A 23,768-nucleotide genomic window follows, 5' to 3' on the forward strand; every position below is an offset into this window, starting at 1 on the left:
GGCACAGGGTCAGACTGATTTGCATATGGCCATGTCTGAACTGGGGTGGTGGAGTGAGCTAAAGAATGGTGATGGATTAAACCCAGATCAGTTGACTGGGGTGAGTGTTTGATTTACTCAAACGCTCTGTCCATCATTCCCTTTGGTATCCAATTATTCTAGGTCGTAAGTAGTGGAGCATTTGTATTTCTAACATACCCCTCCCTTCCTGTTTTCATTCTCCTGGTCTCTGTGGAAATCTATACATTATCTTTAGGCAGTGCTGGGCGGCACGTGATGCTGCACACAGGTGTTTTATCATTCCTGTGCCTGTGTGGACACCTTTCTCCTGTGGCTGCACAACAGTAACACACACAGTGTGGACCGGACTCCAGCGCCCTTCACACCGGATAACTCACAAAGAGACACACAGACAGGAAAGCAGTGTGTAAAAGAAAGGCTTAAATAAAGTGTGAACGGATACAAATTAAAAATGCTTTTTGTTTTATTTCTGCACTTTATTGGTAACTACACAACATATGAAGGGTGATGACAATTCCACCAGAACTGTTGGGAAAAAAGTGAAATATAATCTCTTTGTCGCGTAAAGCGCTCTAATGGCAGTGGGCCGAGTTTACGCTGACAGCAAAAAAAAAAACAAGCATTGGCATAGCCAATAGGTCTCGCCTTTGGGACCTTATAAGTGTTTCGCCATGCAACAGTTGATGGTGTTGCACCACGGATATTGTGCTGCATAACTAAATACTTATAAGGTCCCAAAAGCGAGATCTATTAGCTATGCCAAAGCTTGTTTAAGACTTGTGCCCTTACAGTACCTTGATACATCTGCTGTAGATTGAAGTCGTGGTGAGGCAACGTGACTTCAGACCCATGCACCTGTTAAAGGCACCCAGTGCCTGCTCTCCCCATGACAGGACACGGGCCACTCACCTCCATACACACACCAGGGGAGCAGGTGTCTCCACTCACCTCCATACACACAACAGGGGAGCGCGTGTCTCCACTCACCTCCATACACACAACAGGGGAGCACGTGTCTCCACTCACCTCCATACACACACCAGGGGAGCAGGTGTCTCCACTCACCTCCATACACACAACAGGGGAGCGCGTGTCTCCACTCACCTCCATGCACACAACAGGGGAGCAGGTGTCTCCACTCACCTCCATACACACAACAGGGGAGCGCGTGTCTCCACTCACCTCCATACACACAACAGGGGAGCACGTGTCTCCACTCACCTCCATACACACAACACGGGAGCGCGTGTCTCCACTCACCTCCATACACACAACAGGGGAGCAGGTGTCTCCACTCACCTCCATACACACAACAGGGGAGCAGGTGTCTCCACTCACCTCCATACACATAACAGGGGAGCAGGTGTCTCCACTCACCTCCATACACACAACAGGGGCGCAGGTGTATCCACTCACCTCCATACACACAACAGGGGAGCACATATCTCCACTTACCTCAATACACACCACAGGGGAGCAGGTGTATCCACTCACCTCCATACGCACAACAAGGGAGCACATATCTCCACTCACCTCAATACACACCACAGGGGAGCAGGTGTATCCACTCACCTCCATACACACAACAGGGTGCACGTGTCTCCACTCACCTCCATACACTCAACAGGGGAGCAGGTGTCTCCACTCACCTCCATACACACAACAGGGGAGAACGTGTCTCCACTCACCTCCATACACACACCAGGGGCGCACGTGTCTCCACTCACCTCCATACACACACCAGGGGAGCACGTGTCTCCACTAACCTCCATACACACAACAGGGGAGCACGTGTCTCGACTCACCTCCATACACACAACAGGGGAGCAGGTGTCTCCACTCACCTCCATACACACAACAGGTGCGCACGTGTCTCCACTCACCTCCATGCACACAACAGGGGCGCGCATGTCTCCACTCGCCTCCATACACACACCAGGGGAGAAGGTGTCTCCACTCACCTCCATACACACAACAGGTGCGCACGTGTCTCCACTCACCTCCATACACACAACAGGGGAGCAGGTGTCTCCACTCACCTCCATACACACACCAGGAGAGCAGGTGTCTCCACTCACCTCCATACACACAACAGGGGAGCATGTGTCTCCACTCACCTCCATACACACAACAGGTGCGCACGTGTCTCCACTCACCTCCATACACACAACAGGGGAGCAGGTGTCTCCACTCACCTCCATACACACACCAGGAGAGCAGGTGTCTCCACTCACCTCCATACACACAACAGGGGAGCATGTGTCTCCACTCACCTCCATACACACAACAGGGGCGCACTTGTCTTCACTCACCTCCATACACACAACAGGGGAGCAGGTGACTCCACTCACCTCCATACACACAACAGGGGAGCACGTGTCTCGACTCACCTCCATACACACAACAGGGGCGCACTTGTCTTCACTCACCTCCATACACACAACAGGGGAGCAGGTGACTCCACTCACCTCCATGCACACAACAGGGGCGCGCATGTCTCCACTCGCCTCCATACACACACCAGGGGAGCACGTGTCTCCACTCACCTCCATACACACAACAGGGGAGCGCGTGTCTCCACTCACCTCCATGCACGCAACAGGGGAGCACGTGTCTCCACTCACCTCCATGCACGCAACAGGGGAGCAGGTGTCTCCACTCACCTCCATGCACGCAACAGGGGAGCAGGTGTCTCCACTCACCTCCATACACACACCAGGGGAGCAGGTGTCTCGACTCACCTCCATACACACAACAGGGGAGCAGGTGTCTCGACTCACCTCCATACACACAACAGGGGAGCAGGTGTCTCCACTCACCTCCATACACACACCAGGGGAGCAGGTGTCTCCACTCACCTCCATACACACACCAGGGGCGCAGGTGTCTCGGGGGTTCGGGAGGAGACGTCTTGCCCCCCCTTCATTTAACAGAGGTGGGCAGCAGCTGCAATCCCTGGGGGCCAGGGGTCTGCAGGAACTACCCTTACTGTGGGTTCATGCAATCCATCAGCTTGCAGGGCCCATAGTGGTCCAGCTCTATCCTCAGGCAGTGTCCAGTGTCCTCGCTGCGGCACCTTCTGATTATTTGGAAGATAACTCAGTTGGTGACAGCACAGGCCCCGCAACCTCCGGGTTTTTCTCCATGAGAAGCCCATACCGGTCCCCATAAACTTTTTACCTCTTTACACACTACGTTTAGCATAACCAAATTAACCATTTTCCAAACACCAACGGTTGGTTTTGGCAAATTTAACGTATAAAATTGCACTAGAAGTTTTTTTTATTTTAATAATAGCAACTAAATGAGCACTTAATCATATAACAGTCTCTGAAAAACCAATAAATGCAATTAAATGAGTAAAAACGCACTTAATCCCATAACACTCTCTGAAAAACAAATTAAATGAGTAAAAGGCATAAAGTTGGAGAATGCGGGCATCGATCCCGCTACCTCTCGCATGCTAAGCGAGCGCTCTACCATTGCGCTAATTCCCCTCCCGTTTGTTGTGCGGGATACAGTGGGATTAATGGCTGCATTCCCCACGCCTGTTCATTTTCATTTGCAATTACATTTTTTCTTCCTGAAAGTAGCCTCTAGAGTCAGAGGTTTGCTCTGTGATTCCCAGTTGCTCCATCTGTTAACATTGAAGCGTCTGACACAGCTTGTGCGCATGGGCTCAATGTAGACCCCAGCCCCATGCACCAGTGCTGCTATGGGTGTCCCCACGCAACAGCCATGGAGCAAGACACATCTCCAGATTTACGAGAAATCGTAAATCTGGAGATGCGTGTGAATGCTACGTCACCCTAGAGGTGGCAGAGCGAGGCGCATCCAGGAGAAATGTTATAATTTCTCCTCGTTTTCTCCTCTTTCAATCCGTGCTGCATTCTACAGCACGCGTTGAAAGAGGAAAAAGCCTCTTGTGATTGTTTTTGTGGAGGAAGGGGCCCCTTCCTGCACAAAAGCAATCTCCCCTCGACGCAGGCACCCTTGCACCATGGCGCAGGGATGCCTTCGTCGGCGCATGGCTGCAGTAGGTGCGCCAGCGCAGGGGAAGCACAGAGATGCGGCATATTCTTGTAAATATGTTGCATCTCTGTGCTTTCCAAACTAACGCAGCACAACGCAGCGAAATGACTTGCTGCACCGCGCTGCATTACTTTGTTGTAAATCTGCTCTTAGAGTTTAAAATTAAAATAACAATTCCCTGTACATGTGAAGGGATTTTAAATCGGAGGCTAAAATCGAAGTTGGAGCAGCACGAGTCGAGCCAGAGTGATGTGGACGCTGTTGGCCTCACTGAGGCACTGACTGCTCCGAGGAAGTGACAGAGGCTGGTTTAGGAGCTTAAAAGAAAAGGAGGTGTGGGGGAGCCCAGTTCATGGGCTTATCGCTGAAAAATTAAACTGCAAAGTTCTCAATAGAATTTCGATTTATTATTATTAGTATTTCTTAATTTCTATACATACTTGAAGTATTTCTGTAGTTTGAGTATTGTTTTAGTTTAACCTCTTTCAGTCAGTGTCCAGGGCTTCCAATGGCCCATCAGTGGGGGGAGGGGGCGACAACAGAAATCAAAAGATTAATAAAAACCCCTATGTCACTAAGATGTTTAAAATTTTAACCATGTGTTATACATGCATCGAATATTGGGCCCATTATTAAGTAATCAGTGTCATAAAACATGAGATTCTATTTTAAAATTCCACCAAAAGCACAATCAATCGAACAGTTTTGAAATAAAGAGTAAAAAAGTCCGCTTCCCTGACCGGGAATCGAACCCGGGCCACGGCGGTGAGAGCGCCGAATCCTAACCACTAGACCACCAGGCAGCGCTGGTACACATTTCTTGTACAGCCCCTCATGACTACAAAGATGCAGCGCTGGGTTTCGATGTGACAATGTTGGATGGAGGCGCTATGTATAATCATTTTCATCCTACCAATGCTTTTACAGAAAACCCCAAAAACAGGTAAGTATCATAAAGAAGTTACAAAACTGTAGCAGACTACAACGTAAGGAAACGGACAAAATAAAGACGCATTTAAGAGAGACCGAGGTCGGGGTGACAGGGAAAGGTCCAAGGATCTCCCTTCAGTGAGAGACCTCAGCTGTGCAGCATTCAGTGACCTCCGATCAGTGAGAGCTACATATGTGCACAGGGAGCTCTTATCTGTGCATCGCTCACTGGTGTTCAGTGAGATTCCTATTAGATGCGAGTGTGGTACACTCAGCTGCGCAGGGTCAGTGATCTGCATTCAGTGAGAGCTACTCACGTGCACAGGGAGCTCTTTTCTGTGCATCGCTCACTGGTGTTCAGTGAGATTCCTATTAGATGTGAGTGTGGTACACTCAGCTGCGCAGGGTCAGTGACCTGGATTCAGTGAGAGAGGCCATAGCTCTGCAGCTTTCACTCGCACATATTCACTGTCGGATATTTCATCTGTGCAGGGTTCAGGCATGAGCATCCATTGAGAGCTCACGTGCTCTCATGTTTTCAGTGACATGCAGTCAGTGAGAGTCTGTTTACCATGGAGCGATCAGCGAAATGTGCATTGAGTGAGAGATCTCTTACTGCAGCCCACAGTGATGAGCATTCAGTGAGAGGCGATGCTTGTGCAGCATTGAGTACTGTGCATTCAGTGAGAGGCGATGCTTGTGCAGCATTGAGTACTGTGCATTCAGTGAGAGGCGATGCTTCTGCAGCCTTGAGTGCTGTGCATTCAGTGAGAGGTGATGCTTGTGCAGCATGGAGTACTGTGCATTCAGTGAGAGATGATGCTTGTGCAGCATTGAGTACTGTGCTTTCAGTGAGACACAATGCTTGTGCAGCATTGAGTACTGTGCATCCAGTGAGAGGTGATGCTTGTGCAGCATTGAGTACTGTGCATCCAGTGAGAGGCGATGCTTGTGCAGCATTGAGTACTGTGCATCCAGTGAGAGGCGATGCTTGTGCAGCATTGAGTACTGTGCATTCAGTGAGAGGCGATGCTTGTGCAGCCTTGAGTACTGTGCATCCAGTGAGAGGCGATGCTTGTACAGCATTGAGTACTGTGCATTCAGTGAGAGATACGATACGTGTGCAGCATTGAGTACTGTGCATTCAGTGAGAGACGATGCTTGTGCAGCATTGAGTACTGTGCATTCAGTGAGAGATGATGCTTGTGCAGCATTGAGTACTGTGCATTCAGTGAGAGTCGATGCTTGTGCAGCATGGAGTACTGTGCATTCAGTGAGAGATGATGCTTGTGCAGCATTGAGTACTGTGCTTTCAGTGAGACACGATGCTTGTGCAGCATTGAGTACTGTGCATCCAGTGAGAGGCGATGATTGTGCAGCATTGAGTACTGTGCATCCAGTGAGAGGCGATGCTTCTGCAGCATTGAGTACTGTGCATTCAGTGAGAGATGATGCTTGTGCAGCATTGAGTACTGTGCATTCAGTGAGAGTCGATGCTTGTGCAGCATGGAGTACTGTGCATTCAGTGAGAGATGATGCTTGTGCAGCATTGAGTACTGTGCTTTCAGTGAGACACGATGCTTGTGCAGCATTGAGTACTGTGCATCCAGTGAGAGGCGATGATTGTGCAGCTTTGAGTACTGTGCATCCAGTGAGAGGCGATGCTTGTGCAGCATTGAGTACTGTGCATTCAGTGAGAGGCGATGCTTGTGCAGCCTTGAGTACTGTGCATCCAGTGAGAGGTGATGCTTGTACAGCATTGAGTACTGTGCATCCAGTGAGAGGCGATGCTTGTGCAGCATTGAGTACTGTGCTTTCAGTGAGACACGATGCTTGTGCAGCATTGAGTACTGTGCATCCAGTGAGAGGCGATGCTTGTGCAGCATTGAGTACTGTGCATCCAGTGAGAGGCGATGCTTGTGCAGCATTGAGTACTGTGCATTCAGTGAGAGGCGATGCTTGTGCAGCCTTGAGTACTGTGCATTCAGTGAGAGGCGATGCTTGTGCAGCCTTGAGTACTGTGCATTCAGTGAGACGCGATGCTTGCGCAGCATTTAGTACTGTGCATTCAGTGAGATTCGATTCATGTGCAGCATTGAGTACTGTGCATTCAGTGAGAGGCGATGCTTGTGCAGCATTGAGTTCATGCATTCAGTGAGAGGCGATGCTTGTGCATCATTGAGTACTGTGCTTTCAGTGAGACACGATGCTTGTGCAGCATGGAGTACTGTGCATTCAGTGAGAGATGATGCTTGTGCAGCATTGAGTACTGTGCTTTCAGTGAGACACGATGCTTGTGCAGCATTGAGTACTGTGCATCCAGTGAGAGGCGATGCTTGTGCAGCATTGAGTACTGTGCATCCAGTGAGAGGCGATGCTTGTGCAGCATTGAGTACTGTGCATCCAGTGAGAGGCGATGCTTGTGCAGCATTGAGTACTGTGCATTCAGTGAGAGGCGATGCTTGTGCAGCCTTGAGTACTGTGCATCCAGTGAGAGGCGATGCTTGTACAGCATTGAGTACTGTGCATTCAGTGAGAGATACGATACGTGTGCAGCATTGAGTACTGTGCATTCAGTGAGAGACGATGCTTGTGCAGCATTGAGTACTGTGCATTCAGTGAGAGATGATGCTTGTGCAGCATTGAGTACTGTGCATTCAGTGAGAGTCGATGCTTGTGCAGCATGGAGTACTGTGCATTCAGTGAGAGATGATGCTTGTGCAGCATTGAGTACTGTGCTTTCAGTGAGACACGATGCTTGTGCAGCATTGAGTACTGTGCATCCAGTGAGAGGTGATGATTGTGCAGCATTGAGTACTGTGCATCCAGTGAGAGGCGATGCTTGTGCAGCATTGAGTACTGTGCATTCAGTGAGAGATGATGCTTGTGCAGCATTGAGTACTGTGCATTCAGTGAGAGTCGATGCTTGTGCAGCATGGAGTACTGTGCATTCAGTGAGAGATGATGCTTGTGCAGCATTGAGTACTGTGCTTTCAGTGAGACACGATGCTTGTGCAGCATTGAGTACTGTGCATCCAGTGAGAGGCGATGATTGTGCAACATTGAGTACTGTGCATCCAGTGAGAGGCGATGCTTGTGCAGCATTGAGTACTGTGCATTCAGTGAGAGGCGATGCTTGTGCAGCCTTGAGTACTGTGTATCCAGAGAGAGGTGATGCTTGTACAGCATTGAGTACTGTGCATCCAGTGAGAGGCGATGCTTGTGCAGCATTGAGTACTGTGCTTTCAGTGAGACACGATGCTTGTGCAGCATTGAGTACTGTGCATCCAGTGAGAGGCGATGCTTGTGCAGCATTGAGTACTGTGCATCCAGTGAGAGGCGATGCTTGTGCAGCATTGAGTACTGTGCATCCAGTGAGAGGCGATGCTTGTGCAGCCTTGAGTACTGTGCATTCAGTGAGAGGCGATGCTTGTGCAGCCTTGAGTACTGTGCATTCAGTGAGACGCGATGCTTGCGCAGCATTGAGTACTGTGCATTCAGTGAGATTCGATTCATGTGCAGCATTGAGTACTGTGCATTCAGTGAGAGGCGATGCTTGTGCAGCATTGAGTTCATGCATTCAGTGAGAGGCGATGCTTGTGCAGCATTGAGTACTGTGCTTTCAGTGAGACACGATGCTTGTGCAGCATTGAGTACTGTGCATCCAGTGAGAGGCGATGATTGTGCAGCATTGAGTACTGTGCATCCAGTGAGAGGCGATGCTTGTGCAGCATTGAGCACTGTGCATTCAGTGAGAGATGATGCTTGTGCAGCATTGAGTACTGTGCATTCAGTGAGAGTCGATGCTTGTGCAGCATGGAGTACTGTGCATTCAGTGAGAGATGATGCTTGTGCAGCATTGAGTACTGTGCTTTCAGTGAGACACGATGCTTGTGCAGCATTGAGTACTGTGCATCCAGTGAGAGGCGATGATTGTGCAGCATTGAGTACTGTGCATCCAGTGAGAGGCGATGCTTGTGCAGCATTGAGTACTGTGCATTCAGAGAGGGGCGATGCTTGTGCAGCCTTGAGTACTGTGCATCCAGTGAGAGGCGATGCTTGTACAGCATTGAGTACTGTGCATCCAGTGAGAGGCGATGCTTGTGCAGCATTGAGTACTGTGCTTTCAGTGAGACACGATGCTTGTGCAGCATTGAGTACTGTGCATCCAGTGAGAGGCGATGCTTGTGCAGCATTGAGTACTGTGCATCCAGTGAGAGGCGATGCTTGTGCAGCATTGAGTACTGTGCATTCAGTGAGAGGCGATGCTTGTGCAGCCTTGAGTACTGTGCATTCAGTGAGACGCGATGCTTGCGCAGCATTGAGTACTGTGCATTCAGTGAGATTCGATTCATGTGCAGCATTGAGTACTGTGCATTCAGTGAGAGGCGATGCTTGTGCAGCATTGAGTTCATGCATTCAGTGAGAGGCGATGCTTGTGCAGCATTGAGTACTGTGCATTCAGTGAGAGGCGATGCTTGTGCAGCCTTGAGTACTGTGCATTCAGTGAGAGGCGATGCTTGTGCAGCCTTGAGTACTGTGCATTCAGTGAGACGCGATGCTTGCGCAGCATTGAGTACTGTGCATTCAGTGAGATTCGATTCATGTGCAGCATTGAGTACTGTGCATTCAGTGAGAGGCGATGCTTGTGCAGCATTGAGTTCATGCATCCAGTGAGAGGCGATGCTTGCGCAGCATTGAGTACTGTGCATTCAGTGAGAGGCGATGCTTGTGCAGCATTGAGTACTGTGCATTCAGTGAGAGGCAATGCTTGTGCAGCATTGAGTACTGTGCATCCAGTGAGAGGCGATGCTTGTGCAGCATTGAGTACTGTGCATTCAGTGAGAGGCGATGCTTGTGCAGCATTGAGTACTGTGCATGCAGTGAGAGGCGATGCTTGTGCAGCATTGAGTACAGTGCATCCAGTGAGATTCGATTTGTGTGCAGCATTGAGTACTGTGCATTCAGTGAGAGGCAATGCTTGTGCAGCATTGAGTTCATGCATTCAGTGAGAGGCGATGATTGTGCAGCATTGAGTACTGTGCATCCAGTGAGAGGCAATGCTTGTGCAGCATTGAGTACTGTGCATTCAGTGAGAGGCGATGCTTGTGCAGCCTTGAGTACTGTGCATCCAATGAGAGGCGATGCTTGTGCAGCATTGAGTACTGTGCATTCAGTGAGAGGCGATGCTTGTGCAGCAGTGAGTACTGTGCTTTCAGTGAGACACGATGCTTGTGCAGCATTGAGTACTGTGCATCCAGTGAGAGGCGATGCTTGTGCAGCATTGAGTACTGTGCATTCAGTGAGAGGCGATGCTTGTGCAGCATTGAGTTCATGCATCCAGTGAGAGGCGATGCTTGCGCAGCATTGAGTACTGTGCATTCAGTGAGAGGCGATGCTTGTGCAGCATTGAGTACTGTGCATTCAGTGAGAGGCGATGCTAGTGCAGCATTGAGTACTGTGCATTCAGTGAGAGATGAGGCTTGTGCAGCATTGAGTACTGTGCATTCAGTGAGAGGCAATGCTTGTGCAGCATTGAGTACTGTGCATTCAGTGAGAGGCGATGCTAGTGCAGCATTGAGTACTGTGCATTCAGTGAGAGATGAGGCTTGTGCAGCATTGAGTACTGTACATTCAGTGAGAGGCGATGCTAGTGCAGCATTGAGTACTGTGCATTCAGTGAGAGGCGATGCTTGTGCAGCATTGAGTACTGTGCATTCAGTGAGAGGCGATGCTTGTGCAGCATTGAGTTCATGCATCCAGTGAGAGGCGATGCTTGCGCAGCATTGAGTACTGTGCATTCAGTGAGAGGCGATGCTTGTGCAGCATTGAGTACTGTGCATTCAGTGAGAGGCGATGCTAGTGCAGCATTGAGTACTGTGCATTCAGTGAGAGATGAGGCTTGTGCAGCATTGAGTACTGTGCTTTCAGTGAGACACGATGCTTGTGCAGCATTGAATACTGTGCATCCAGTGAGAGGCGATGATTGTGCAGCATTGAGTACTGTGCATCCAGTGAGTGGCTATGCTTGTGCAGCATTGAGTACTGTGCATTCAGTGAGAGGTGATGCTTGTGCAGCCTTGAGTACTGTGCATCCAGTGTGAGGCGATGCTTGTGCAGCATTGAGTGCTGTGCATTCAGTGAGAGGCGATGCTTGTGCAGCATTGAGTACTGTGCTTTCAGTGAGACACGATGCTTGTGCAGCATTGAGTACTGTGCATCCAGTGAGAGGCGATGCTTGTGCAGCATTGAGTACTGTGCATTCAGTGAGAGGCGATGGTTGTGCAGCATTGAGTTCATGCATCCAGTGAGAGGCGATGCTTGCGCAGCATTGAGTACTGTGCATTCAGTGAGAGGCGATGCTTGTGCAGCATTGAGTACTGTGCATTCAGTGAGAGGCGATGCTAGTGCAGCATTGAGTACTGTGCATTCAGTGAGAGATGAGGCTTGTGCAGCATTGAGTACTGTGCATTCAGTGAGAGGCGATGCTAGTGCAGCATTGAGTACTGTGCATTCAGTGAGAGGCGATGCTTGTGCAGCATTGAGTACTGTGCATTCAGTGAGAGGCGATGCTTGTGCAGCATTGAGTTCATGCATCCAGTGAGAGGCGATGCTTGCGCAGTATTGAGTACTGTGCATTCAGTGAGAGGCGATGCTAGTGCAGCATTGAGTACTGTGCATTCAGTGAGAGATGAGGCTTGTGCAGCATTGAGTACTGTGCTTTCAGTGAGACACGATGCTTGTGCAGCATTGAGTACTGTGCATCCAGTGAGAGGCGATGATTGTGCAGCATTGAGTACTGTGCATCCAGACAGAGGCGATGCTTGTGCAGCATTGAGTACTGTGCATTCAGTGAGAGGCGATGCTTGTGCAGCCTTGAGTACTGTGCATCCAGTGAGAGGCGATGCTTGTGCAGCATTGAGTACTGTGCATTCAGTGAGAGGCGATGCTAGTGCAGCATTGAGTACTGTGCATTCAGTGAGAGATGAGGCTTGTGCAGCATTGAGTACTGTGCTTTCAGTGAGACACGATGCTTGTGCAGCATTGAGTACTGTGCATCCAGTGAGAGGCGATGATTGTGCAGCATTGAGTACTGTGCATCCAGACAGAGGCGATGCTTGTGCAGCATTGAGTACTGTGCATTCAGTGAGAGGCGATGCTTGTGCAGCCTTGAGTACTGTGCATCCAGTGAGAGGCGATGCTTGTGCAGCATTGAGTACTGTGCATTCAGTGAGAGGCGATGCTTGTGCAGCATTGAGTACGGTGCTTTCAGTGAGACACGATACTTGTGCAGCATTGAGTACTGTGCATCCAGTGAGAGGCGATGCTTGTGCAGCATTGAGTACTGTGCATTCAGTGAGAGGCAATGCTTGTGCAGCATTGAGTTCATGCATCCAGTGAGAGGCGATGCTTGCGCAGCATTGAGTACTGTGCATTCAGTGAGAGGCGATGCTTGTGCAGCATTGAGTACTGTGCATTCAGTGAGAGGCGATGCTAGTGCAGCATTGAGTATTGTGCATTCAGTGAGAGATGAGGTTTGTGCAGCATTGAGTACTGTGCATTCAGTGAGAGGCGATGCTAGTGCAGCATAGAGTACTGTGCATTCAGTGAGAGGCGATGCTTGTGCAGCATTGAGTACTGTGCATTCAGTGAGAGGCGATGCTTGTGCAGCATTGAGTTCATGCATCCAGTGAGAGACGATGCTTGCGCAGCATTGAGTACTGTGCATTCAGTGAGAGGCGATGCTTGCGCAGCATTGAGTACTGTGCATTCAGTGAGAGGCGATGCTAGTGCAGCATTGAGTACTGTGCATTCAGTGAGAGGCGATGCTTGTGCAGCATTGAGTACTGTGCATTCAGTGAGAGGCGATGCTTGTGCAGCATTGAGTTCATGCATCCAGTGAGAGACGATGCTTGCGCAGCATTGAGTACTGTGCATTCAGTGAGAGGCGATGCTTGTGCAGCATTGAGTATTGTGCATTCAGTGAGAGGCGATGCTAGTGCAGCATTGAGTACTGTGCATTCAGTGAGAGATGAGGCTTGTGCAGCATTGAGTACTGTGCATTCAGTGAGAGTTGATGCTAGTGCAGCATTGAGTACTGTGCATTCAGTGAGAGGCGATGCTTGTGCAGCATTGAGTACTGTGCATTCAGTGAGAGGCGATGCTTGTGCAGCATTGAGTTCATGCATCCAGTGAGAGGCGATGCTTGCGCAGCATTGAGTACTGTGCATTCAGTGAGAGGCGATGCTTGTGCAGCATTGAGTACTGTGCATTCAGTGAGAGGCGATGCTAGTGCAGCATTGAGTACTGTGCATTCAGTGAGAGATGAGGCTTGTGCAGCATTGAGTACTGTGCTTTCAGTGAGACACGATGCTTGTGCAGCATTGAGTACTGTGCATCCAGTGAGAGGCGATAATTGTGCAGCATTGAGTACTGTGCATCCAGTGAGAGGCGATGCTTGTGCAGCATTGAGTACTGTGCATTCAGTGAGAGGCGATGCTTGTGCAGCCTTGAGTACTGTGCATCCAGTGAGAGGCGATGCTTGTGCAGCATTGAGTACTGTGCATTCAGTGAGAGGCGATGCTTGTGCAGCATTGAGTACTGTGCTTTCAGTGAGACACGATGCTTGTGCAGCATTGAGTACTGTGCATCCAGTGAGAGGCGATGCTTGTGCAGCATTGAGTACTGTGCATTCAGTGAGAGGCAATGCTTGTGCAGCATTGAGTTCATGCATCCAGTGAGAGGCGATGCTTGCGCAGCATTGAGTACTGTGCATTCAGTGAGAGGCGATGCTTGTGCAGCATTGAGTACTGTGCATTCAGTGAGAGGCGATGCTAGTGCAGCATTGAGTACTGTGCATTCAGTGAGAGATGAGGTTTGTGCAGCATTGAGTACTGTGCATTCAGTGAGAGGCGATGCTTGTGCAGCATTGAGTACTGTGCATTCAATGAGAGGCGATGCTAGTGCAGCATTGAGTACTGTGCATTCAGTTAGAGATGAGGTTTGTGCAGCATTGAGTACTGTGCATTCAGTGAGAGGCGATGCTAGTGCAGCATTGAGTACTGTGCATTCAGTGAGAGGCGATGCTTGTGCAGCATTGAGTACTGTGCATTCAGTGAGAGGCGATGCTTGTGCAGCATTGAGTTCATGCATCCAGTGAGAGGCGATGCTTGCGCAGCATTGAGTACTGTGCATTCAGTGAGAGGCGATGCTTGTGCAGCATTGAGTACTGTGCATTCAGTGAGAGGCGATTCTAGTGCAGCATTGAGTACTGTGCATTCAGTGAGAGATGAGGCTTGTGCAGCATTGAGTACTGTGCATTCAGTGAGAGGCGATGCTAGTGCAGCATTGAGTACTGTGCATTCAGTGAGAGATGAGGCTTGTGCAGCATTGAGTACTGTGCATTCAGTGAGAGGCGATGCTTGTGCAGCATTGAGTTCATGCATCCAGTGAGAGGCGATGCTTGCGCAGCATTGAGTACTGTGCATTCAGTGAGAGGCGATGCTTGCGCAGCATTGAGTACTGTGCATTCAGTGAGAGGCGATGCTAGTGCAGCATTGAGTACTGTGCATTCAGTGAGAGATGAGGCTTGTGCAGCATTGAGTACTGTGCTTTCAGTGAGACACGATGCTTGTGCAGCATTGAGTACTGTGCATCCAGTGAGAGGCGATAATTGTGCAGCATTGAGTACTGTGCATCCAGTGAGAGGCGATGCTTGTGCAGCATTGAGTACTGTGCATTCAGTGAGAGGCGATGCTTGTGCAGCCTTGAGTACTGTGCATCCAGTGAGAGGCGATGCTTGTGCAGCATTGAGTACTGTGCATTCAGTGAGAGGCGATGCTTGTGCAGCATTGAGTACTGTGCTTTCAGTGAGACACGATGCTTGTGCAGCATTGAGTACTGTGCATCCAGTGAGAGGCGATGCTTGTGCAGCATTGAGTACTGTGCATTCAGTGAGAGGCGATGCTAGTGCAGCATTGAGTACTGTGCATTCAGTGAGAGATGAGGCTTGTGCAGCATTGAGTACTGTGCATCCAGTGAGAGGCGATGCTTGTGCAGCATTGAGTACTGTGCATTCAGTGAGAGGCGATGCTTGTGCAGCATTCAGTACTGTGCTTTCAGTGAGACACGATGCTTGTGCAGCATTGAGTACTGTGCATCCAGTGAGAGGCGATGCTTGTGCAGCATTGAGTACTGTGCATTCAGTGAGAGGCGATGCTTGTGCAGCCTTGAGTACTGTGCATTCAGTGAGACGCGATGCTTGCGCAGCATTGAGTACTGTGCATTCAGTGAGATTCGATTCATGTGCAGCATTGAGTACTGTGCATTCAGTGAGAGGCGATGCTTGTGCAGCATTGAGTTCATGCATTCAGTGAGAGGCGATGCTTGTGCAGCATTGAGTACTGTGCATTCAGTGAGAGGCGATGCTTGTGCAGCCTTGAGTACTGTGCATTCAGTGAGAGGCGATGCTTGTGCAGCCTTGAGTACTGTGCATTCAGTGAGACGCGATGCTTGCGCAGCATTGAGTACTGTGCATTCAGTGAGATTCGATTCATGTGCAGCATTGATTACTGTGCATTCAGTGAGAGGCGATGCTTGTGCAGCATTGAGTTCATGCATCCAGTGAGAGGCGATGCTTGCGCAGCATTGAGTACAGTGCATCCAGTGAGATTCGATTTGTGTGCAGCATTGAGTACTGTGCATTCAGTGAGAGGCAATGCTTGTGCAGCATTGAGTTCATGCATTCAGTGAGAGGCGATGATTGTGCAGCATTGAGTACTGTGCATCCAGTGAGAGGCAATGCTTGTGCAGCATTGAGTACTGTGCATTCAGTGAGAGGCGATGCTTGTGCAGCCTTGAGTACTGTGCATCCAATGAGAGGCGATGCTTGTGCAGCATTGAGTACTGTGCATTCAGTGAGAGGCGATGCTTGTGCAGCATTGAGTACTGTGCTTTCAGTGAGACACGATGCTTGTGCAGCATTGAGTACTGTGCATCCAGTGAGAGGCGATGCTTGTGCAGCATTGAGTACTGTGCATTCAGTGAGAGGCGATGCTTGTGCAGCATTGAGTTCATGCATCCAGTGAGAGGCGATGCTTGCGCAGCATTGAGTACTGTGCATTCAGTGAGAGGCGATGCTTGTGCAGCATTGAGTACTGTGCATTCAGTGAGAGGCGATGCTAGTGCAGCATTGAGTACTGTGCATTCAGTGAGAGATGAGGCTTGTGCAGCATTGAGTACTGTGCATTCAGTGAGAGGCAATGCTTGTGCAGCATTGAGTACTGTGCATTCAGTGAGAGGCGATGCTAGTGCAGCATTGAGTACTGTGCATTCAGTGAGAGATGAGGCTTGTGCAGCATTGAGTACTGTACATTCAGTGAGAGGCGATGCTAGTGCAGCATTGAGTACTGTGCATTCAGTGAGAGGCGATGCTTGTGCAGCATTGAGTACTGTGCATTCAGTGAGAGGCAATGCTTGTGCAGCATTGAGTTCATGCATCCAGTGAGAGGCGATGCTTGCGCAGCATTGAGTACTGTGCATTCAGTGAGAGGCGATGCTTGTGCAGCATTGAGTACTGTGCATTCAGTGAGAGGCGATGCTAGTGCAGCATTGAGTACTGTGCATTCAGTGAGAGATGAGGCTTGTGCAGCATTGAGTACTGTGCTTTCAGTGAGACACGATGCTTGTGCAGCATTGAATACTGTGCATCCAGTGAGAGGCGATGATTGTGCAGCATTGAGTACTGTGCATCCAGTGAGTGGCTATGCTTGTGCAGCATTGAGTACTGTGCATTCAGTGAGAGGCGATGCTTGTGCAGCATTGAGTACTGTGCATTCAGTGAGAGGCGATGCTAGTGCAGCATTGAGTACTGTGCATTCAGTGAGAGATGAGGCTTGTGCAGCATTGAGTACTGTGCTTTCAGTGAGACACGATGCTTGTGCAGCATTGAGTACTGTGCATCCAGTGAGAGGCGATAATTGTGCAGCATTGAGTACTGTGCATCCAGTGAGAGGCGATGCTTGTGCAGCATTGAGTACTGTGCATTCAGTGAGAGGCGATGCTTGTGCAGCCTTGAGTACTGTGCATCCAGTGAGAGGCGATGCTTGTGCAGCATTGAGTACTGTGCATTCAGTGAGAGGCGATGCTTGTGCAGCATTGAGTACTGTGCTTTCAGTGAGACACGATGCTTGTGCAGCATTGAGTACTGTGCATCCAGTGAGAGGCGATGCTTGTGCAGCATTGAGTACTGTGCATTCAGTGAGAGGCAATGCTTGTGCAGCATTGAGTTCATGCATCCAGTGAGAGGCGATGCTTGCGCAGCATTGAGTACTGTGCATTCAGTGAGAGGCGATGCTTGTGCAGCATTGAGTACTGTGCATTCAGTGAGAGGCGATGCTAGTGCAGCATTGAGTACTGTGCATTCAGTGAGAGATGAGGTTTGTGCAGCATTGAGTACTGTGCATTCAGTGAGAGGCGATGCTTGTGCAGCATTGAGTACTGTGCATTCAATGAGAGGCGATGCTAGTGCAGCATTGAGTACTGTGCATTCAGTTAGAGATGAGGTTTGTGCAGCATTGAGTACTGTGCATTCAGTGAGAGGCGATGCTAGTGCAGAATTGAGTACTGTGCATTCAGTGAGAGGCGATGCTTGTGCAGCATTGAGTACTGTGCATTCAGTGAGAGGCGATGCTTGTGCAGCATTGAGTTCATGCATCCAGTGAGAGGCGATGCTTGCGCAGCATTGAGTACTGTGCATTCAGTGAGAGGCGATGCTTGTGCAGCATTGAGTACTGTGCATTCAGTGAGAGGCGATTCTAGTGCAGCATTGAGTACTGTGCATTCAGTGAGAGATGAGGCTTGTGCAGCATTGAGTACTGTGCATTCAGTGAGAGGCGATGCTAGTGCAGCATTGAGTACTGTGCATTCAGTGAGAGATGAGGCTTGTGCAGCATTGAGTACTGTGCATTCAGTGAGAGGCGATGCTTGTGCAGCATTGAGTTCATGCATCCAGTGAGAGGCGATGCTTGCGCAGCATTGAGTACTGTGCATTCAGTGAGAGGCGATGCTTGCGCAGCATTGAGTACTGTGCATTCAGTGAGAGGCGATGCTAGTGCAGCATTGAGTACTGTGCATTCAGTGAGAGATGAGGCTTGTGCAGCATTGAGTACTGTGCTTTCAGTGAGACACGATGCTTGTGCAGCATTGAGTACTGTGCATCCAGTGAGAGGCGATAATTGTGCAGCATTGAGTACTGTGCATCCAGTGAGAGGCGATGCTTGTGCAGCATTGAGTACTGTGCATTCAGTGAGAAGGCGATGCTTGTGCAGCCTTGAGTACTGTGCATCCAGTGAGAGGCGATGCTTGTGCAGCATTGAGTACTGTGCATTCAGTGAGAGGCGATGCTTGTGCAGCATTGAGTACTGTGCTTTCAGTGAGACACGATGCTTGTGCAGCATTGAGTACTGTGCATCCAGTGAGAGGCGATGCTTGTGCAGCATTGAGTACTGTGCATTCAGTGAGAGGCGATGCTAGTGCAGCATTGAGTACTGTGCATTCAGTGAGAGATGAGGCTTGTGCAGCATTGAGTACTGTGCATCCAGTGAGAGGCGATGCTTGTGCAGCATTGAGTACTGTGCATTCAGTGAGAGGCGATGCTTGTGCAGCATTCAGTACTGTGCTTTCAGTGAGACACGATGCTTGTGCAGCATTGAGTACTGTGCATCTAGTGAGAGGCGATGCTTGTGCAGCATTGAGTACTGTGCATTCAGTGAGAGGCGATGCTTGTGCAGCCTTGAGTACTGTGCATTCAGTGAGACGCGATGCTTGCGCAGCATTGAGTACTGTGCATTCAGTGAGATTCGATTCATGTGCAGCATTGAGTACTGTGCATTCAGTGAGAGGCGATGCTTGTGCAGCATTGAGTTCATGCATTCAGTGAGAGGCGATGCTTGTGCAGCATTGAGTACTGTGCATTCAGTGAGAGGCGATGCTTGTGCAGCCTTGAGTACTGTGCATTCAGTGAGAGGCGATGCTTGTGCAGCCTTGAGTACTGTGCATTCAGTGAGACGCGATGCTTGCGCAGCATTGAGTACTGTGCATTCAGTGAGATTCGATTCATGTGCAGCATTGATTACTGTGCATTCAGTGAGAGGCGATGCTTGTGCAGCATTTAGTTCATGCATCCAGTGAGAGGCGATGCTTGCGCAGCATTGAGTACAGTGCATCCAGTGAGATTCGATTTGTGTGCAGCATTGAGTACTGTGCATTCAGTGAGAGGCAATGCTTGTGCAGCATTGAGTTCATGCATTCAGTGAGAGGCGATGATTGTGCAGCATTGAGTACTGTGCATCCAGTGAGAGGCAATGCTTGTGCAGCATTGAGTACTGTGCATTCAGTGAGAGGCGATGCTTGTGCAGCCTTGAGTACTGTGCATCCAATGAGAGGCGATGCTTGTGCAGCATTGAGTACTGTGCATTCAGTGAGAGGCGATGCTTGTGCAGCATTGAGTACTGTGCTTTCAGTGAGACACGATGCTTGTGCAGCATTGAGTACTGTGCATCCAGTGAGAGGCGATGCTTGTGCAGCATTGAGTACTGTGCATTCAGTGAGAGGCGATGCTTGTGCAGCATTGAGTTCATGCATCCAGTGAGAGGCGATGCTTGCGCAGCATTGAGTACTGTGCATTCAGTGAGAGGCGATGCTTGTGCAGCATTGAGTACTGTGCATTCAGTGAGAGGCGATGCTAGTGCAGCATTGAGTACTGTGCATTCAGTGAGAGATGAGGCTTGTGCAGCATTGAGTACTGTGCATTCAGTGAGAGGCAATGCTTGTGCAGCATTGAGTACTGTGCATTCAGTGAGAGGCGATGCTAGTGCAGCATTGAGTACTGTGCATTCAGTGAGAGATGAGGCTTGTGCAGCATTGAGTACTGTACATTCAGTGAGAGGCGATGCTAGTGCAGCATTGAGTACTGTGCATTCAGTGAGAGGCGATGCTTGTGCAGCATTGAGTACTGTGCATTCAGTGAGAGGCAATGCTTGTGCAGCATTGAGTTCATGCATCCAGTGAGAGGCGATGCTTGCGCAGCATTGAGTACTGTGCATTCAGTGAGAGGCGATGCTTGTGCAGCATTGAGTACTGTGCATTCAGTGAGAGGCGATGCTAGTGCAGCATTGAGTACTGTGCATTCAGTGAGAGATGAGGCTTGTGCAGCATTGAGTACTGTGCTTTCAGTGAGACACGATGCTTGTGCAGCATTGAATACTGTGCATCCAGTGAGAGGCGATGATTGTGCAGCATTGAGTACTGTGCATCCAGTGAGTGGCTATGCTTGTGCAGCATTGAGTACTGTGCATTCAGTGAGAGGTGATGCTTGTGCAGCCTTGAGTACTGTGCATCCAGTGTGAGGCGATGCTTGTGCAGCATTGAGTACTGTGCTTTCAGTGAGACACGATGGTTGTGCAGCATTGAGTACTGTGCATCCAGTGAGAGGCGATGCTTGTGCAGCATTGAGTACTGTGCATTCAGTGAGAGGCGATGGTTGTGCAGCATTGAGTTCATGCATCCAGTGAGAGGCGATGCTTGCGCAGCATTGAGTACTGTGCATTCAGTGAGAGGCGATGCTTGTGCAGCATTGAGTACTGTGCATTCAGTGAGAGGCGATGCTAGTGCAGCATTGAGTACTGTGCATTCAGTGAGAGATGAGGCTTGTGCAGCATTGAGTACTGTGCATTCAGTGAGAGGCGATGCTAGTGCAGCATTGAGTAATGTGCATTCAGTGAGAGGCGATGCTTGTGCAGCATTGAGTACTGTGCATTCAGTGAGAGGCGATGCTTGTGCAGCATTGAGTTCATGCATCCAGTGAGAGGCGATGCTTGCGCAGCATTGAGTACTGTGCATTCAGTGAGAGGCGGTGCTAGTGCAGCATTGAGTACTGTGCATTCAGTGAGAGATGAGGCTTGTGCAGCATTGAGTACTGTGCTTTCAGTGAGACACGATGCTTGTGCAGCATTGAGTACTGTGCATCCAGTGAGAGGCGATGATTGTGCAGCATTGAGTACTGTGCATCCAGACAGAGGCGATGCTTGTGCAGCATTGAGTACTGTGCATTCAGTGAGAGGCGATGCTTGTGCAGCCTTGAGTACTGTGCATCCAGTGAGAGGCGATGCTTGTGCAGCATTGAGTACTGTGCATTCAGTGAGAGGCGATGCTAGTGCAGCATTGAGTACTGTGCATTCAGTGAGAGATGAGGCTTGTGCAGCATTGAGTACTGTGCTTTCAGTGAGACACGATGCTTGTGCAGCATTGAGTACTGTGCATCCAGTGAGAGGCGATGATTGTGCAGCATTGAGTACTGTGCATCCAGACAGAGGCGATGCTTGTGCAGCATTGAGTACTGTGCATTCAGTGAGAGGCGATGCTTGTGCAGCCTTGAGTACTGTGCATCCAGTGAGAGGCGATGCTTGTGCAGCATTGAGTACTGTGCATTCAGTGAGAGGCGATGCTTGTGCAGCATTGAGTACGGTGCTTTCAGTGAGACACGATACTTGTGCAGCATTGAGTACTGTGCATCCAGTGAGAGGCGATGCTTGTGCAGCATTGAGTACTGTGCATTCAGTGAGAGGCAATGCTTGTGCAGCATTGAGTTCATGCATCCAGTGAGAGGCGATGCTTGCGCAGCATTGAGTACTGTGCATTCAGTGAGAGGCGATGCTTGTGCAGCATTGAGTACTGTGCATTCAGTGAGAGGCGATGCTAGTGCAGCATTGAGTATTGTGCATTCAGTGAGAGATGAGGTTTGTGCAGCATTGAGTACTGTGCATTCAGTGAGAGGCGATGCTAGTGCAGCATTGAGTACTGTGCATTCAGTGAGAGGCGATGCTTGTGCAGCATTGAGTTCATGCATCCAGTGAGAGACGATGCTTGCGCAGCATTGAGTACTGTGCATTCAGTGAGAGGCGATGCTTGCGCAGCATTGAGTACTGTGCATTCAGTGAAAGGCGATGCTAGTGCAGCATTGAGTACTGTGCATTCAGTGAGAGGCGATGCTTGTGCAGCATTGAGTACTGTGCATTCAGTGAGAGGCGATGCTTGTGCAGCATTGAGTTCATGCATCCAGTGAGAGACGATGCTTGCGCAGCATTGAGTACTGTGCATTCAGTGAGAGGCGATGCTTGTGCAGCATTGAGTATTGTGCATTCAGTGAGAGGCGATGCTAGTGCAGCATTGAGTACTGTGCATTCAGTGAGAGATGAGGCTTGTGCAGCATTGAGTACTGTGCATTCAGTGAGAGTTGATGCTAGTGCAGCATTGAGTACTGTGCATTCAGTGAGAGGCGATGCTTGTGCAGCATTGAGTACTGTGCATTCAGTGAGAGGTGATGCTTGTGCAGCATTGAGTTCATGCATCCAGTGAGAGGCGATGCTTGCGCAGCATTGAGTACTGTGCATTCAGTGAGAGGCGATGCTTGTGCAGCATTGAGTACTGTGCATTCAGTGAGAGGCGATGCTAGTGCAGCATTGAGTACTGTGCATTCAGTGAGAGATGAGGCTTGTGCAGCATTGAGTACTGTGCTTTCAATGAGACACGATGCTTGTGCAGCATTGAGTACTGTGCATCCAGTGAGAGGCGATAATTGTGCAGCATTGAATACTGTGCATCCAGTGAGAGGCGATGCTTGTGCAGCATTGAGTACTGTGCATTCAGTGAGAGGCGATGCTTGTGCAGCCTTGAGTACTGTGCATCCAGTGAGAGGCGATGCTTGTGCAGCATTGAGTACTGTGCATTCAGTGAGAGGCGATGCTTGTGCAGCATTGAGTACTGTGCTTTCAGTGAGACACGATGCTTGTGCAGCATTGAGTACTGTGCATCCAGTGAGAGGCGATGCTTGTGCAGCATTGAGTACTGTGCATTCAGTGAGAGGCAATGCTTGTGCAGCATTGAGTTCATGCATCCAGTGAGAGGCGATGCTTGCGCAGCATTGAGTACTGTGCATTCAGTGAGAGGCGATGCTTGTGCAGCATTGAGTACTGTGCATTCAGTGAGAGGCGATGCTAGTGCAGCATTGAGTACTGTGCATTCAGTGAGAGATGAGGTTTGTGCAGCATTGAGTACTGTGCATTCAGTGAGAGGCGATGCTTGTGCAGCATTGAGTACTGTGCATTCAATGAGAGGCGATGCTAGTGCAGCATTGAGTACTGTGCATTCAGTTAGAGATGAGGTTTGTGCAGCATTGAGTACTGTGCATTCAGTGAGAGGCGATGCTAGTGCAGCATTGAGTACTGTGCATTCAGTGAGAGGCGATGCTTGTGCAGCATTGAGTACTGTGCATTCAGTGAGAGGCGATGCTTGTGCAGCATTGAGTTCATGCATCCAGTGAGAGGCGATGCTTGCGCAGCATTGAGTACTGTGCATTCAGTGAGAGGCGATGCTTGTGCAGCATTGAGTACTGTGCATTCAGTGAGAGGCGATTCTAGTGCAGCATTGAGTACTGTGCATTCAGTGAGAGATGAGGCTTGTGCAGCATTGAGTACTGTGCATTCAGTGAGAGGCGATGCTAGTGCAGCATTGAGTACTGTGCATTCAGTGAGAGATGAGGCTTGTGCAGCATTGAGTACTGTGCATTCAGTGAGAGGCGATGCTTGTGCAGCATTGAGTTCATGCATCCAGTGAGAGGCGATGCTTGCGCAGCATTGAGTACTGTGCATTCAGTGAGAGGCGATGCTTGCGCAGCATTGAGTACTGTGCATTCAGTGAGAGGCGATGCTAGTGCAGCATTGAGTACT

General features: G+C 49.7%; 1 non-coding gene across 1 annotated transcript; it reads right to left on the reverse strand.

Annotated features, from left to right (window-relative positions):
* Positions 1-4,784: 4,784 nt before the first annotated feature.
* TRNAE-CUC (transfer RNA glutamic acid (anticodon CUC)) lies at positions 4,785-4,856 on the reverse strand. The gene has a single exon. It is a non-coding gene; the product is annotated as a tRNA-Glu (tRNA).
* Positions 4,857-23,768: the final 18,912 nt, after the last annotated feature.

The sequence above is a fragment of the Lissotriton vulgaris genome, chromosome 1_1, assembly GCF_964263255.1.
Source record: "Lissotriton vulgaris chromosome 1_1, aLisVul1.2, whole genome shotgun sequence".
Lineage (NCBI taxonomy): Eukaryota > Metazoa > Chordata > Amphibia > Caudata > Salamandridae > Lissotriton > Lissotriton vulgaris.